Source organism: Callospermophilus lateralis, chromosome 6 (genome assembly GCF_048772815.1).
Source record: "Callospermophilus lateralis isolate mCalLat2 chromosome 6, mCalLat2.hap1, whole genome shotgun sequence".
Lineage (NCBI taxonomy): Eukaryota > Metazoa > Chordata > Mammalia > Rodentia > Sciuridae > Callospermophilus > Callospermophilus lateralis.
In genome coordinates, this window is record NC_135310.1 from 35,145,777 (window position 1) to 35,160,921 (window position 15,145).

Here is a 15,145-nt window from a genome sequence, read left to right on the forward strand (position 1 = left end):
GAATAGGAGCTCAATGAAGGTTTAGGCAGTGAATGCACTTTGAAGAAATAACTTTTAAAAGTTGAGAGGGCATTTAAGGCCAGGATTCGAAGCAAGAACGCCTTGCACAAACGCAATAGCTGTCATTATCTGGGGCGGCTCAAAGACGAAACGCGCCGCCCCGGCACCGTACTGGGTGGCGGAGCTCCGCAAATCCCGCGGGAAGGGTCCCAGTCGGTGGCCGGGGTGGGGCGTGGCCTGCGGGAAGGGGGCGTGACTTGCCCGCGGGGGTTTCCGCGCCAGGGGCGCTGCGGAGGGGCGCGGGAGGGGCTTCCGCCGCCAGGGGGCGGGGCCGGCGCGCCGAGTCCTCTGACGGCCCCAGCCAGGGAATTTCAATTTGAAACCTAGCGGAGGGAGGAGGCTGGCGCGCTGGCCCGCGGCTGGCTGGGACTGACGCGGGACGGGTCCCCCAGGCCGGTGAGCTCCTGAGGTGCGGCGTTGGGGTAAGGAGGCGATCGGGGCTGCGAAATGGCAGGTTTGGGGCGCGGGTCCCGGCCCGGGCAACTAGTCTCTGCGGATCTGCAGGGGCGGCTCGGATTTTTCCTCTAGCTGTAGCTGGGAAGCTGATCCCGGGCAGGAAGCGGTGGCGGGACGGTCTCTCCCGGAGGCGGGGGAGGGGGACTAGCTTTGGGATTTTCTGCGGCTTCCTCTCTTCTCTCCCCCCCTCCATCAGCGCGACCCTACTGCGCCGCAGGGTCCGCATCCTGTTGCTCCAGGCCGGATTCCGCTCCTCTGCGGTGGTCATCTCTTCATTCCCCGCAGAGTCTTCAGAGGTGGAGGCGTGGTGAGGACCGCGGCGTCCCTCCCCGGTCCCGGGTGAGGTGGGCTCAGGGTCACGCGTCTGGGCCCCTGGAGCAGCAGCGGAGGAATCCGGCTCCATCCCCCGCGCGGAGACTGCGGGGACTTGGCGCGGCGGCGCTCTTCTGGAGAATGGTTTGGGGAGGGGACACGCGGGCCGGACGCGCGCGCGGGGATTGCGGGGAGTGGTGAGGGCGGCGCGGTCGGCCCGGAGTGGGCTGGCGGCAGCCGACAGGGACGCGCGTTCGACCCTTAAAATTCCGACACCCAGCTACCTCACCACAGATGGCTGCTTTTTCTCCTCCTGCGCTGGGGGCGGAGGGTTGGGAGCATTTTTAGGTGAGGTGCAGGGGAAGGACGAGGAGGAGAAAATAAGGAGCCGACGGGATTGAAATTGGCGTCGGAGACGTTGCCCCCAGCAGCCCGACGCCTGTGGTGGACGTTAGTCGGCATACTTTCCAGATGCCAGCCTCCCTTAAGATCAAGTTCTTTTGGTGAGGTTTGCTTGTATTATAAGGGGAGGGGTCTCTGTGTTGAGGCCTTTCTACAGTCGTCTGGAGAATGCCTTTAATTTCCCTGTGGCCACAACAGCTGTCTCCGCGTTTAAGACCCCCGGGTGGGTTGGAGGGAAGGTGGAACCTAGAGGAGCTGTGAATATATTTTCTCTTATCTGAATCACATTTTTTCCTAGTTTCTTGAACTTATTGCATATGAAATGGTATGTGTGTGCCAGGCGTTTTGTTACTGCTATTTAAGCTTTCCTTTTCGTGACTTTTAGTTTTCGTTCATTCTTATTTTTTCAGTCCCTTCTTTATCTCCCCCTCCTGTTTTGTTCTTTCATCAGAATACATTATTTGTGTTGAGAATTAGCATTTAGTTACTGTCTTGTCACCTTTCCTCTTGGGCTTAGCACTTGAGGCACACTGAATCAGTTTTTTGGCTTGGGAAACTGGGATTTAGAATCCTCAATCTCTGAAGAACTAATAGTGCATAAATTCTTTTCAGTTTCCCTTGGCAGTCTTTTGCTGTAAGAAATCACTGGCTTGCTGTTGCAGTCACGTTGAGACTGCATTGTATTGTCATTGTTGGATTGTGATAAGGGCCAACCAGTCCCTCCATCAGGCTGTGAGTTTGACGCAACTTTTAAAGAGCTATGCTGTGTCACCTGTCAGAGCTGGAATAATCATTTCTACAATTTGAAAACCACCTTCAAGCCTCAGATTTCTACTCTTTGGAGGTTATTGGAGAACTGTACAAGTGGTAATGGTTTGGAACAATGCTGTGGATTTAGGGCTAATTTAATCCTATCCTGTCTTCCTCACTTCTTGGGCAGAATTCCCACTGAAGTCAGTAGTGGTCTTGTGTGCAGACTGACTGCTGAGAACAAGAGGCTGCTCATTAAGAGCAATAGGAGGGGACAGTTTCTTTCCTTTTAAAACACCCCTCTTAAAGAAAGACCTAGTCATAACAGTTCTTTATCTGTTACCTCTGTTAGAAGTAGTTTTTCTACTATATGCAAAAAGTCTGGAAAGAAAATGTGTAGATGAATTGAGCCACCAATGCTCATACTCTTTGAGATCTAAATTGGATGGAGATGGGGGGTTATTTGAAAAGATTAAAAATCACTTACCCTACTAGAATTTCAGTAAAATATTTGCTATTCAGTGTAGAAAACAATATGGAATGTTTTGCAGCAATTAGGTGTGTATATTTTAAAATCTGAAATTTAAGTCCAAAGTAGAAAGAAGCAAATTTGGAGATGTAGAGGAAGAATCTGAAGGGGTGGCCCACCAAAAAGTTACTGCAAATAGAAAACAAAGAAATGGGAAGCTCTTGCTGTATTTGGAAACCTAACTTTAATGTAGCTTGCCCACTTACAGACACATTCTTCAGGAGTTAGTGACTTTAAGGGCCCATGGTTAGATGTGAGAACTCTGAGCTTTCCAAGTTAGCTTTGTACTGATCTGAGTTGGTGAGCTTGTTAGGTTTTTTTGCTTTTTAGCATAATGATCTTGTGGTTTACCCTTTCCAAATTACCAGTTCTAAAGAATTGAGTTTAGAAAACCTAACCAGTGACCAGAATGTAAAAATAGATATTTAAAAATCAGAACCATGTCCACGTATACTACCCAACACTTGCTTTCAACTAAAAATACTTGCAAAGATGACAAAGCAGTCTTCAACCAAAATATTTATTGGTAAAATTTCTCTGTAATTAGTAATATTGTAGAGTTATGTTTAACATCAAGTTCTGTGCTTAATCACCACTCTCATATTACTGTGGCTAGTGAGTGACCTACAATGTTTTTATCTTCGCCATTTTATTTAGAAATGTGGGGTTTCTATTTTATTTTTTTTAATTTTTAAATTTTTAAAAAAATATTTATTTTTTATTTGTAGTTAGACACAATATCTTTATTTATTTATTTTTGTGTGGTATTGGGGATCAAACCCAGGGCCTCACCTGTGCTAGGCGAGCGCTCTACCACTGAGCCACAACCCCAGCCCTGGGTTTCTATTTTATATAGCGAAATGCTAAATATTGTTGAAAGTTTGATTTGTTTCTGTTTTCATAGGAAAGCATGAGATTTTTTCTTTGTTTTTTGAATTGAAGTAGTCTATTTTAAAGCTGTGTGTGAACTTCTGAAAAATATAAATTGCAAGGATTTTTTAAGAAGGCAATAAAAGTTTATAGGGATCAGTGCCACCAAAAAGTTACATTTTGCATTTCTTAAGTCTGTATTGTTTTACTTGGAGAAAACAAAGGAAATGTGCCTACCTTCTCCACCCCACCTTTATTTAGAAACAATTCCAGTGGGCCTGTTTATTTTTTTCAGATTCAGAATTACTGTACCCAACTACTGGTTATCCTTATAGATTTAAAAGCCTCAAGTAAAGTTTATGCTGGCTTCAGTAGTCAGCAAATACTAGCCAAACCCTAATTTACTGTTCTTTTATAGAATCTTGGAATCTCAGGGATGAACTGTTAGTAGTCCTCAAATCCACTCAGACCTTGTCCCCTCCCCTCAACACACAAACATTTCTAGTCTCTTTGGAAGACTTGTGTAAACAGAAGATTTGTATATGATTCCCCCAGATTCTAGACATAGCATCCCTTGGGAACACCATGTTTTGGCATAAACCAGCAAGTTGATATTCGGAAGATTTCTATCTTTCCTCTGTCTGTACCCCAGACTAAAAAATCTAAAATGGAGTCAATCCCTTTTTATTAACTATATGGGAATGGCCTTCAAGTTAGCTATTGATAATACACTTACTTAGAAGTTACAAGTAAGCCAGAAAGGAAAGAAGTTAATCATCTCTTTTATCTAGAAATGATTAAAAGTTTAATTGATTTTTGGGTAGTTTTAAAGTGTGTATATTTTGTATAAGAGGAGGGACTGTTACCTATATTTGCCAGGTGGGGTACCTACACAATGTTTGTACTTAATAAATATTTGGAGAATTAATCAGACTTTTGAGGTGCTTTTACTAAAGTTGAAAGAGTTGGCTTTACAGAAACTGATTGTAGTTCATGTAGAAATATCACATAGCTAATGTAGGTTCTTTTTTTTTTTTTTTAAACCACTAGACATTGTTTCCCCTTGTTTTGTGGTTGACTTGGGATCTGTATGGGTTTCTTAGATTATATTTCTTAAATATTTACATATTCCATATTTACAAGGGTAGATAATCTGTACATTATTTCCCTGGTTTGGGGGATAGTATTTATCTTAGAATTTCAGTGGGTTTCTGAATTTTCTCATTTTTAAAGTGTTGTCTCTTCTGCCTTGACATAGTGTAGATGTCATGTGCCCTGTTGAATGCCTTCATACCACCTCTATTTTTTTTTTTTTTCAGATTGAAATCGAGCTAATTTTATACTTGTAAAATGGAAACGTGTTTTCACTTCACAGATTCCTCTCATATTGGTATGTTTTCACTTTAGCATATTAGTCAAAAAGTCTGAATATATATAGTCTGGGTCCCAAGTAATCTTTATGCTAATATAGAATAAGTTGGAGCATAAGAGTAGTCTTTTCTGAGATCTCAAAGTTTTTTTTTTTTTTTTTAAAGGGGGGGGGAGAGAGAGAGAGAGAGAGAGAGAGAATTTTTTTAATATTTATTTATTTTTTTTAGTTTTCGGCGGACACAACATCTTTGTTTGTATGTGATGCTGAGGATCGAACCTGGGCAGCACGCATGCCAGGCGAGTGCGCTACCGCTTGTGCCATATCCGCAGCCCCTCAGCATAGACTCTTTAGAATTTTTGAACTTTTAGAAAATTCTTACTTAATAAACCCTGTTCATTTTTTTGGTTAATGTCCAAAAGTTGCATATATATGGCAAATCTATGAGAATCTAGTTTGCAGAACACGGGGAGAACATAGTCTTTTTTTGTTATGTTGCCAGAAGTAATTTGATTTTGAGTGTGAAATATGTGTGCATATAATGTATTATAATTTCCCCTCTCTATAACTGACTGCAGTGAGCTTGCTGAGATAAGGCTAATAGTGGAATTTTTATTGACAATGTTTAACCTTTTGCATATGGCCTTAAAGTGAAACCTTTATAAATTCAGTATACTTCTTATTGTGTATGAAATATACCTGAAGACATATTTTCCCCCAGTGTAGTGTTTTAATTTTAAACTGACTGCCAAAATTAAGAAATAGGAGGTTTTCCATAAATATTTTAGGCTGAAAATATTGGAGGATTGTGGCAATACTGGGCCCATGCTCCTCAGTTGGAAAAACCATCTGTTAGAGATCAGTAGTTCCATACCATTTTGTATGGATAATCCTTTCCCTATATTGTCTCAGTTCCTCCTGTTGTTTTTTATCATCTTACCTCTAGACCCCTTCATTCATTTGCATTATCTAGCTGGCTTTTTTAGAGTATTGAGTTTGTGCTTTTACTAAATGTCAATTGACAGAAAAAGGCCTACATGTGTATGACCTTAAAGTGGGTGTTGCTGGCAAATAGAACTTTTCTACCTTTTGAACCAGCAGTTATTTCCTGCCTTTCCCTTTGTGAAGAATGACCTTTGTGTCACAGTCGGGAGTCATAGTTTTTGGAACCAATTAATCAGTGTCCAGCATGCGTTAGGCCCATAGTAACATGTGGAAAGTGTGGTCTCATTCATTACCTACTGGTCTTAAACATATTTGTTGGTTCTCTAAAGCCCAGGTTTAGTCTCCCACAGCTCAGAGCTGTATTTTATTTGTATATCATTTGGCTTTTTAAAAAGATTTTTTTATCATTTCATCATTTAATATTTTATTATGTATCAGTCTATCAATTTGAACTGAGAAACTAAAAGAACTTTATTTGGGGTTCTAAGATTTACAATTTAGGAGACATAGGTTTAGATAGCTCTGAATCAGTATTCGGAAGAAGGCAATGGGAACTTATATGAGCAAACACTGCCAGTTTATTAAATGTTGAGAAAGAATGGGGCAATGTGATTGATAGAAGATAAGATCACACTTATTAATGTTCATCACATAAGAGTTTGATAACCTCTTGATACACTTCTTGAGTCTCTGGGCACAGTGTAATTATGTGGTCATTCTTGTCATTCAGATTCCTGCTGTCAAAAGGTGGAGATGACTAGAGTTCACATTGTAGGCAGCAACTGGAGACTGCCTAAGTCCTACTTCCTTCATGCCTCCATTTTAAAAGCCTTTCAGTGTTGCTCTCAGCATGAGGTTCCTTTCATTTTCATCTTCTTTAAGATAAGAACTTTTTTGTAAACATAAGTGGATTCATGCTAAAATTTCCTTAATATCATCAATTATCTGTTAGTAATAAGATCTTTGATTGTCTCAGGTGTCAATTTTTAGAAAAGTTTGTTTGAATCAAGAGCCAGTTGAGATCTCTACATTATAATTCATTGATGGATCTTTTAGAGTAATGAGATTTGATTGCCTCTTCATCATTTTTCCTTGTAATTCATTTGTTGAAGAAACTTAATTGATTATTCTATATGGTTTCCCACAGTTTGAATTTTGCTGATTTCAGCATTGTAGTGTAGTTAACCTATTCTGTCATTTCTTTAGATCCATAATTGAATCTAATTTTTTATGATTATGATTTAGAGGCTTGATCTAATTTTTTCCCTCCTTTTCTTCCTCCCTATAAGTTTGTTCCATAGATGTAGGCCTCTGTTTGACACTTCTCCTTGGTTCACCTGTATCCTTTAGGCTTGTGGTGCTATTACCAAGTGCTTTGCCTAATCTATCCTGGATAAATGTATTTTATGCTCTTGGTTGGCTTTGTTCTAGATTCCATCTTAAGTAATCCAGTAAGATCAGAAGTATTGATAATCAATAAACATGTTAAAAAAAAAAAAGGAAAATGATTGTATTGTATTGGAGCATAGACTATAGGTCCCCAGTATAATTGGTACTTTAGGCATATTAATATTGCTAATCCTTTTTCCAGTAATACCTTGGGTAATTTGGTATGACTTTCATTTTACAGATGAAAAATTGAATTTAAAAATTGAATGAGTTGCTCAAGGGCACTCAGCTTGTGTGTGGCTAAAACCTTTGTCTTCTGGAGCCAGTTATTGTTCATTATTTGAGGCTGTTACTCAGAACTTGAAGTTTTGAGGAACCTATTAACCTCTGTAGCATCTAACATTTTGGTAGAAGACAGACTTCCTTTTCTGGCTGGTTTTCTGTCTCCTAGTTTCTTTTGTAAAGGAGTGATTTTGAAGCAGATCTGAGTACTACTTTTAGTTTTGTGATTCCCCACCCTACCTTGATTCAGTGCTGGGAATTGAATGTGGACCCTTCTACATGATTAAGCTTACAATCTACCACTGAGCTACATCCCCAGCAATTGTGTGATTCTTGGGCTGCTGTGTAGCTGCCTTTGTGGAATTCCCTTTGCTTCTCTTCCCAGGTTCCATGTCTTCTGGACTCCATGTCCTGTTCTTGGTTTAATTCTAATCATGAGCACTTTCGGTAGTTGTCCAGGGAAGTTTAAATGGGATGTCAGTTTCTTTAAGAACTCCCGTATCTTGAAATGTCTTTTTCCATTCTTAGTTTGATTGTTTTTATAGTTTGGGTGTATATAGAAATGTTCGTGGTTGCTTTCCCTCCTAATTTTGAAGGCATCTTTTGTAGCCTTTTGAAGGTTATTTCCAGCAATCTTACCTTAGCCCACAGAAGTACCTGAAATTTACAATTCCTAAGGCTCTTGAGAATTCTTAAATAATCACCTTATTTCTTACAGGCTCCCACCAAAACAGGAACTCACATTTTAGTATCCTGCTCTGCTAAGTCAGTTATTTTGTACATCTGCTTTCCATCTTCTAAAATTTTTTTGGGCATATCTTATCTGCTGGTCTGTTCCTTCCTCTACCTCCCCCCATCCCTTTTTTTTGGGATTTGTACTTTTTTTTTTTTTTTTTTAATTCCTTTACTATCATTCTAGTGTCATGTAGGGAGGGAACAGAAATTAACTCAATTTCAGTCCACTGGATTCAGGGTTCTAAACTGATTAAAAATCAAATTCTCTAGATTATTGTGGTACTTATTTTTAGTAAGAACTATCACTGTACTAAAGTTGTACTTTTCCCATGCCTCTTGCTGCCTTCAGTTATTTATAAAAACAGGCAGAAAAATCAGGTAATTGAGTCAGTATTTAGGATGGATCTGAATGGATGACTGCTATGTCACTGAAGTAGAAAGTGTTTTCTGGGCTGTGGGTGTGGCACAGGGGTAGAATGCTTGCCTAGTGTGTATAAGGCCCTGGATTTAATCTCCAGTACCTCCGGGGGCGGGGGGGAAGCTTTCTAGGAGGAGTTCAATAAATTGATTCTTTTTATTCTGTGATATTTCAAGGATTAGATCAGTATAAACTTGTAAATATTATATATTTGAGCTACACTTAAAAATACATTAAAAACAGATTTGTCAAATATGTGCTTATCGAAAGTGGCAGTTTTATTTTAGATTTTAGTCAATATCTTAACTTTGTCTTAAAACTGTCACATGGTTGCCATACATAAGTTTGAATATCCTTTTTTTTTAATACCAAGGATTGAACCCAGGGGCGCTTAACCACTGAGCCACATCCCCAGTCCTTATAAGTTTGAATATTCTTTAAATATGATTTGGGGATTAGAGTAACCTTTGAATTCACAGACTCTGTTAAATACTGTTACGGTGAAAATTTCCATTATTAAAAAAGGTGTAAATAAATTATGAAACTGTGGGACTTACACTAATATGAAGGTATAGATGTTTTGTGTATGGATTTTGGGGAAGTTCAAACAAAATGGAGATTCCAAATAAGGTAATGAGTTATTAATGGCTGTGTGATCTGAGGAAGCTCCAGGAAAATCTTATGGCTTTGAGTTCTTATGATTGGTATTGACTAAGTTACCCGTGGGTTTTTATAATTCAAGAGATTTATAAATTCAAGTCCTCTCCTCATTAGTGTAGAAAATATTGTTAGTGATAGATAAGAATAGAATTTCCCTAAAATGTGGTGATATGTGAAATGATTGTATTACATTGATGAATATTTTTCTTTTTCTTTAAGTACTGGGGATCAAACCCAGGTGCCTTATATGTTAGTCAAGTGCTCTACCATGAAGCTATACCCTCATCCCTTTTTATTTTTTATTTTTGGTACCAGGGATTGAACTCAGGAATGCTTAACCACTGAGCCATATCCTCACCCCTTTAAAAAAATTAAAAAAAATTTTTTTAGAATCTTGCTAAGTTGCTTAGGTCCTTGCTGAGTTGGTGAGGTTGGCTTTGAACTCATGAACCTCCTGCCTCAGCCTAAGCTGCTGGGATTACAGGCGTATGCTACCATGCCTGGCCCTTTATATTTTTTGAGAAAGTCTTACTAAGTTGCTACAGATCCTCCTGCCTCGGCCTCCCAAGTAACTGAGACTATAGGCATGTATCCCTACATCTGGTTTAATGTTTTTCTTTTAATCTTTAAATGTATATCAGTATTTATCAGAAAAATAAACAAGCATCTCAAAAATATCAATTCATTTAGCCTGAGGCTAAAGTGGATATTTTAAAGTGATTTGATTTAAAGATGTGCTTTTAATAATTAATACAATTGAAGTCAGATTTAAAATTAGGTAGTCAGTGTAGTTAGGTAAATCACATCTAATATCCAGTGAAAATCTAAAATGGAGGCCATGTTGAGAATGAATTCCCAGAAAAGTTGAGCAACTCTCGGAATGTTAATGAAGTCCAGGAAACAGCCCCCAACAGATTTGAAGATAGCCCATCCCAAAGCAATGTTAATGAACGGCAAACTTAAAGATGCTGACTTGGAAGTGCCCAGATTACTTCTTTGGCCCACCTGTGTCCCACCCCTCAGGCCTTCCCTCCTACATTCCATCACCGAAAACTATAAAATGGACAGACAACCGCACTTCCACGGATTCCACCTCTTGGGTCCCCTTCTTCCTCCAGGAGAAGTCTTTTCTGTTGTCCTTTAATAAACTTCTTATTTCTACTCTGACCTTGCCTCTGTGTGCTTCTCTGGTGTTATTCTTCAACATTGGGGAAGCAAGGACTCGTCACTGGTCAATAGCGGTAACAACAATGACTGAATGGATTTGGCAAAAATTATAAAAGTGGGTACGTGAATAAAATTGGTAAACATTGGTAGTTTCTAAATACTATTTGTTTAATCATGGTGCTTTTACACATTTTTTTTTCTTTTTAGATAATAGTATAAAACTGGGCTGTGTCATAAGCTTCTTGTATTTTTTTCCTCCAAATACAGATATTGAACTGAGGTCCTTTCACATGATAGGAAGTACTCTGTCACTATCCTATTTTCTCAGCTCTCTTTACTTTTTGAGATAGGGTCTCCTTAAGTTCTATAAGTTGCTGAGGCTGGTTTCAAACCTGATCCTTCTGCCTTAGCTTCCTGTGTACTACTGCACCTCATCATTGGCCTAAACTTATATTTTCTTCCTATTATTTATTTATTTTTGAATTTTAGAAAGTTTTATTTGTGAACTTAAAAAAACATCCCCTCCAACAGAAATTCTCAAGGCATTTTAACATTTTATGTTTAAAACAATTTGTACCATAGGTCTGACAGCTAAGAAGAAAAGGAAGTTAAATGGTTAAAGGTACCCAAAGTCATTCAGTAGTTAGTAATGGAACTTTGGGCATAGCCAAGGTCTCCTTGTATCCAGAGTTGCTTCTATTACACTGTGCTTTTTAGTTGTTAGTGGAGTAGCCAATTGAAGTTTTCTTAGAACTCAGGAAGTCTGCCAAATTTTGCGGCTAAAGGGATGTTCCTGTAGCTTTTATATATTTGTATCTCAAGCCCTGAAGGTAGAAAGAGCTGGGTCTTCCAAAAATAGTTCAATAAATGTGTCAACATGAGAAAACAAGAAAGTGGAAGTCCTATGGGATTATTGGAAAATGATGCCAAATGTTTTCACAAGTATTTAGAAAGCAAATGTGGCAGTGGTTGTATGCCAGACAATGGTTCATGGCCTTGGTTTTTAAAGCCCATTGTTTTTCCTTACTTATACTCGGTGCTCTGTTTAATTGCTTCTAGATTTTGGTAGAAAAGCTGCTAAATGAACATCTTCCTTGAAAATTTTCCATTTAATGCACTCTTAAGGAGAAAAGGAAAACTTTTCTCACTTAATAAAGTGGATAAGAAGTGTGTGTACGAAAGGTTGAAGTGTCACATAACGACTTGGGTCTGTTCACTGACAAAGAAATAGAGTTTATCTGTGTGCTTGTAACCAAAACAGTTTTTGAATCATGGCCATTAGAATCAACATCAGTGAAGTCTGCATCTTAATTTCCTTAATCCCAAGACTGTCTGTTTTAAATTATGCACATATTGGAATGTTTTATTGGAATGTGAAAGCATTCATCTGTTCCCTGAGGTCCCCCCCCCACCTGAAAATAGAAAAATAGAGTTATTGTGAAGATATTAACTTTCACAGCTCTGCAATGAAGAGCCATAGATGTGGGCTGCATGTGTAGTGCAGATGTGGATGTGACCTAATTGACACCAGTTCACTTTCATCCTCCTTGCTGCAAGCTTTGAGTTGAAAGACTTGAGGGGTGGATCTAGAACATTCTGTTGGTCTGTGATCTGTATTTTACTTGGTTTGTGCAGTACACAGGAAAACAGTGAAGGATAATGTGACTTTTTTTTTTTTTTTTTTTTTTAAGGACCTTATTTTTTTGTTGTTAAATCTTTTGAAGCCACATTTTTATTCTGATTATCTATTGAAAAAATTTTTTTTGAAGAAAGAGTATATGCTTTTTGGTTATAAAAGAAATTGTTTTTCTTTTCCAACTTTTATTATGGAAAATTCAGCATATATTTGTAAGTAGAAAACTATTATAATGAGCCTCATGTACCCTCTCTTGACTTCAACAATTTGCAGTACATAGCCAGTTTTATTCCATATGTTTTCTCTTCCATTCCCTGACTTCTATCATTACCTATCTGTACTATAATTTTATGGCACTGGGGATTGAACCAGGGGTACTTTATCATTGAGCTACATCCCCAGTCATTTTTTAAAAAAAATTAAAATTTGATACTGGGTTCCTCTTAAATTGTTGAGGCTGGTCTTGAACCTGCGTTCGTCCTGTTTCTGGGATTACAAGCATATGCCCCTGCACCTAGCCTTACCCCTCATATTTTGAAGCAAATTCTATACATTGTGTAATTTATTTTGTAAATAAATGAGCTCCCCTTCCATCTTTTTTTCATATACTTCTTGGTTTCCCAAATAAAGTTCATGTTCCAAACTGATTTTGTAGAATAACAAAGTAGTTCTTTTATAACATTTCAATTGTCATGCATTTGGAATAAATATCTAAATTCTGTTTTGAGAATTAAAAGCATTTTTGTCCAAATTCAGTTTTGTGGATATAGGGAATACTTTATCCAGTGTTAAAAATAAAAACAATAACAAAAAATCCTAACAATCACTAAACCAGAACTGAACTGATCTCACAATTTTAGTATGTTCTGAAGATAATGATTATGTATAGATTTTTTTCCCCCAGGGCTCCTGCCTGCTTATACTTTATTGTAATGTTATTAGTTTTTTTTCTTTTTCTTTTTTATTCTTCTGTTCTTCCTTTACATGGTATGGGTCAGTGGCAGTATGTTAGAACTAGACCAAGTGCAATTTTTATTTTTTAGTTGACTAAATTTTAATGAGATCACGTAATTATTACAACTGTGTAGGGTGCTGTCTGTATGCTTCTGTCTGGCAGTGTAGAGGGCAAGGTACATACCTTAAACACTGTTCACGTACTAGTTAAGAAGTCATTATATAAATTGATGGCATTATACTCACAGCTGACAATCACTTAAAAGTTGAAATTCTTTTCCTAATTAACAGGCAGGATTTTTGTTTTGGAAATAGTTTATATTTTAATATTTTCAGTTACATATAATTATTTAATACTTTCTTAAAGACATACTGAATTAAAAAATGATGATAATAGATACCATTTTTTGATATTTGTTATGTGGTAGACACAGTTCTATGAGGACTTCTGTATATACTTAGTCATTTAATCCTTGGGTAATTGTGTGATAAGTACTGTTAACTCAAGGAATCTTTAAGAAAATTGAGACACTAAAAGTTTCAGTAACTTGTTCAAGTAATTCGGCTAATTAATGACTGATCAGGGCTGTCTGGTTCCAGAACTTACAGTGTAATTCCTGTCTGTATTGTCTCTGGGAATATGTAAACTATCTTCAAACCCTGTTTCTATTTGCATTCTCCTCTGCAGAAGTAACTGTTTTGAAGGAGAGTCATTAGTGTATAATTTGATCACTGGGGATGGCTTTGATTGAGAAACTTGAAAGCCATTGATGAGATTCTACTTATGTTCTTTTACTGGCTTTAGTAATAAAAGGGGAAGGGGAAAAATGGAAGTATGTAGAGAGTAGGGTCATTACCAGTAATGTCTCCCCTCCCCCTTTAAGATGGAATGTTGAATCCATTTGGAATGTTGACAGATCACAAAGAAGTTGCTGAAGGTAGTAACTAGCACCATTGAGTGGTTAAAATCTGTATCTCCAGTTGAGTACCTTGGTGTGGGCAGGTGTATTATTGGAACTTTGGCCATCATTGGTCAACACTGTAGAGTATAGATTTTTCTCAAGAGTTTATCCTGAGGCCTTTAGTGACCAGATTTTTAACAAAACAGGTACCTGATACTGTATGTTCTCCCCTTTTTCTTGAGAAGAGTAGATGGTAGAAAGAAAATTGTCCTAGCCCTAAGTCCCAGTCCACAGTCTACAGTCCGCTAATTACTAATCATAATATTGGGCAAGAGACATTGCTTCTTGTGTCTGTTTTATGTGGTTCAGATGCTCTGAAATAAGTTCTGATTCAAATAAGATGTCTGACTTACTGATTTGCCTTTGTTTGTGGAGAAAGTGATTTAAAATACCCTTTCTTTTTAGTATTATTATTTTTTATTTGTTTTAATTAGTTATACATGACAGTAGAATGTACTTATATACTTTGATGTATCATACATAGATGGGATATAATTTCTCATTTTTCTGAGTTACATATTATAGAATCATATTGGTCATACAGTCACATACATAATACAGTAATGATGTCTGTTTCATTCTACTATTTTTCTTATCCCCACATTCCCTGCCTTCCCCTCCTTTCACTTAAAATGCCCTTTCTTATAGGAAAAATAGATGTAGAATTTTGGCAAAACATTTCATACTTTTCATTTTATCTTTATAGCAACTTAAGAAAAAAATATATAGTTTAATGGAGGGAGATCTGTGGTAATGTTTGTTATTGAAATTTTAATCTTGGTCATTTCCTATTGAACATAATTTTGCCAGTGAGTTTTACAAAAATTTAAATTTATTTTTTCAATTGGTGGAGGTAGCATGTGATATTTTGATATATGTATATATTGTGTAATGTTTAAATCATGCTAAACGTATCTGTCTTTTCAAACATATAATTTCCTTTTTCTTCTTTCTTTCTTTTTTAATACTGGGATTTGAACCTGGGGCATTCTAACTCTAAACTGCATCCCCAACCCTTTTTATTGGGTCTTACTAAGTTGCCCACCATGGCCTGGAACTTGTGATCCTCCTGCTTCAGCCTGCAATTACAGGTATTTGTCCACACGTGGCTTTTCTACTTTCTTTTTTTTGGTGTGGGGATTAAACTCAGGGGCATTCAACCACTGAGCCACATCCCCAGCCCTATTTTGTATTTTATTTGGAGACAGGGTCTCACTGAGTTGTTCAGCATCGCACTTTGGCTGAGTCT

General features: G+C 37.9%; 1 protein-coding gene across 13 annotated transcripts in view; it reads left to right on the forward strand.

Annotated features, from left to right (window-relative positions):
• Positions 1-371: 371 nt before the first annotated feature.
• Epb41l2 (erythrocyte membrane protein band 4.1 like 2) overlaps positions 372-15,145 on the forward strand; it is a 192,064-nt gene continuing 177,290 nt past the window's right edge. For 6 of the 13 annotated variants that reach the window (XM_076858248.2, XM_076858245.2, XM_076858259.2 and 3 more), the window contains exon 1: positions 372-482. The gene's annotated coding sequence lies outside the window, so the exon portion shown is untranslated. The other 7 variants (XM_076858249.2, XM_076858252.2, XM_076858251.2 and 4 more) reach the window with 7 other exon arrangements.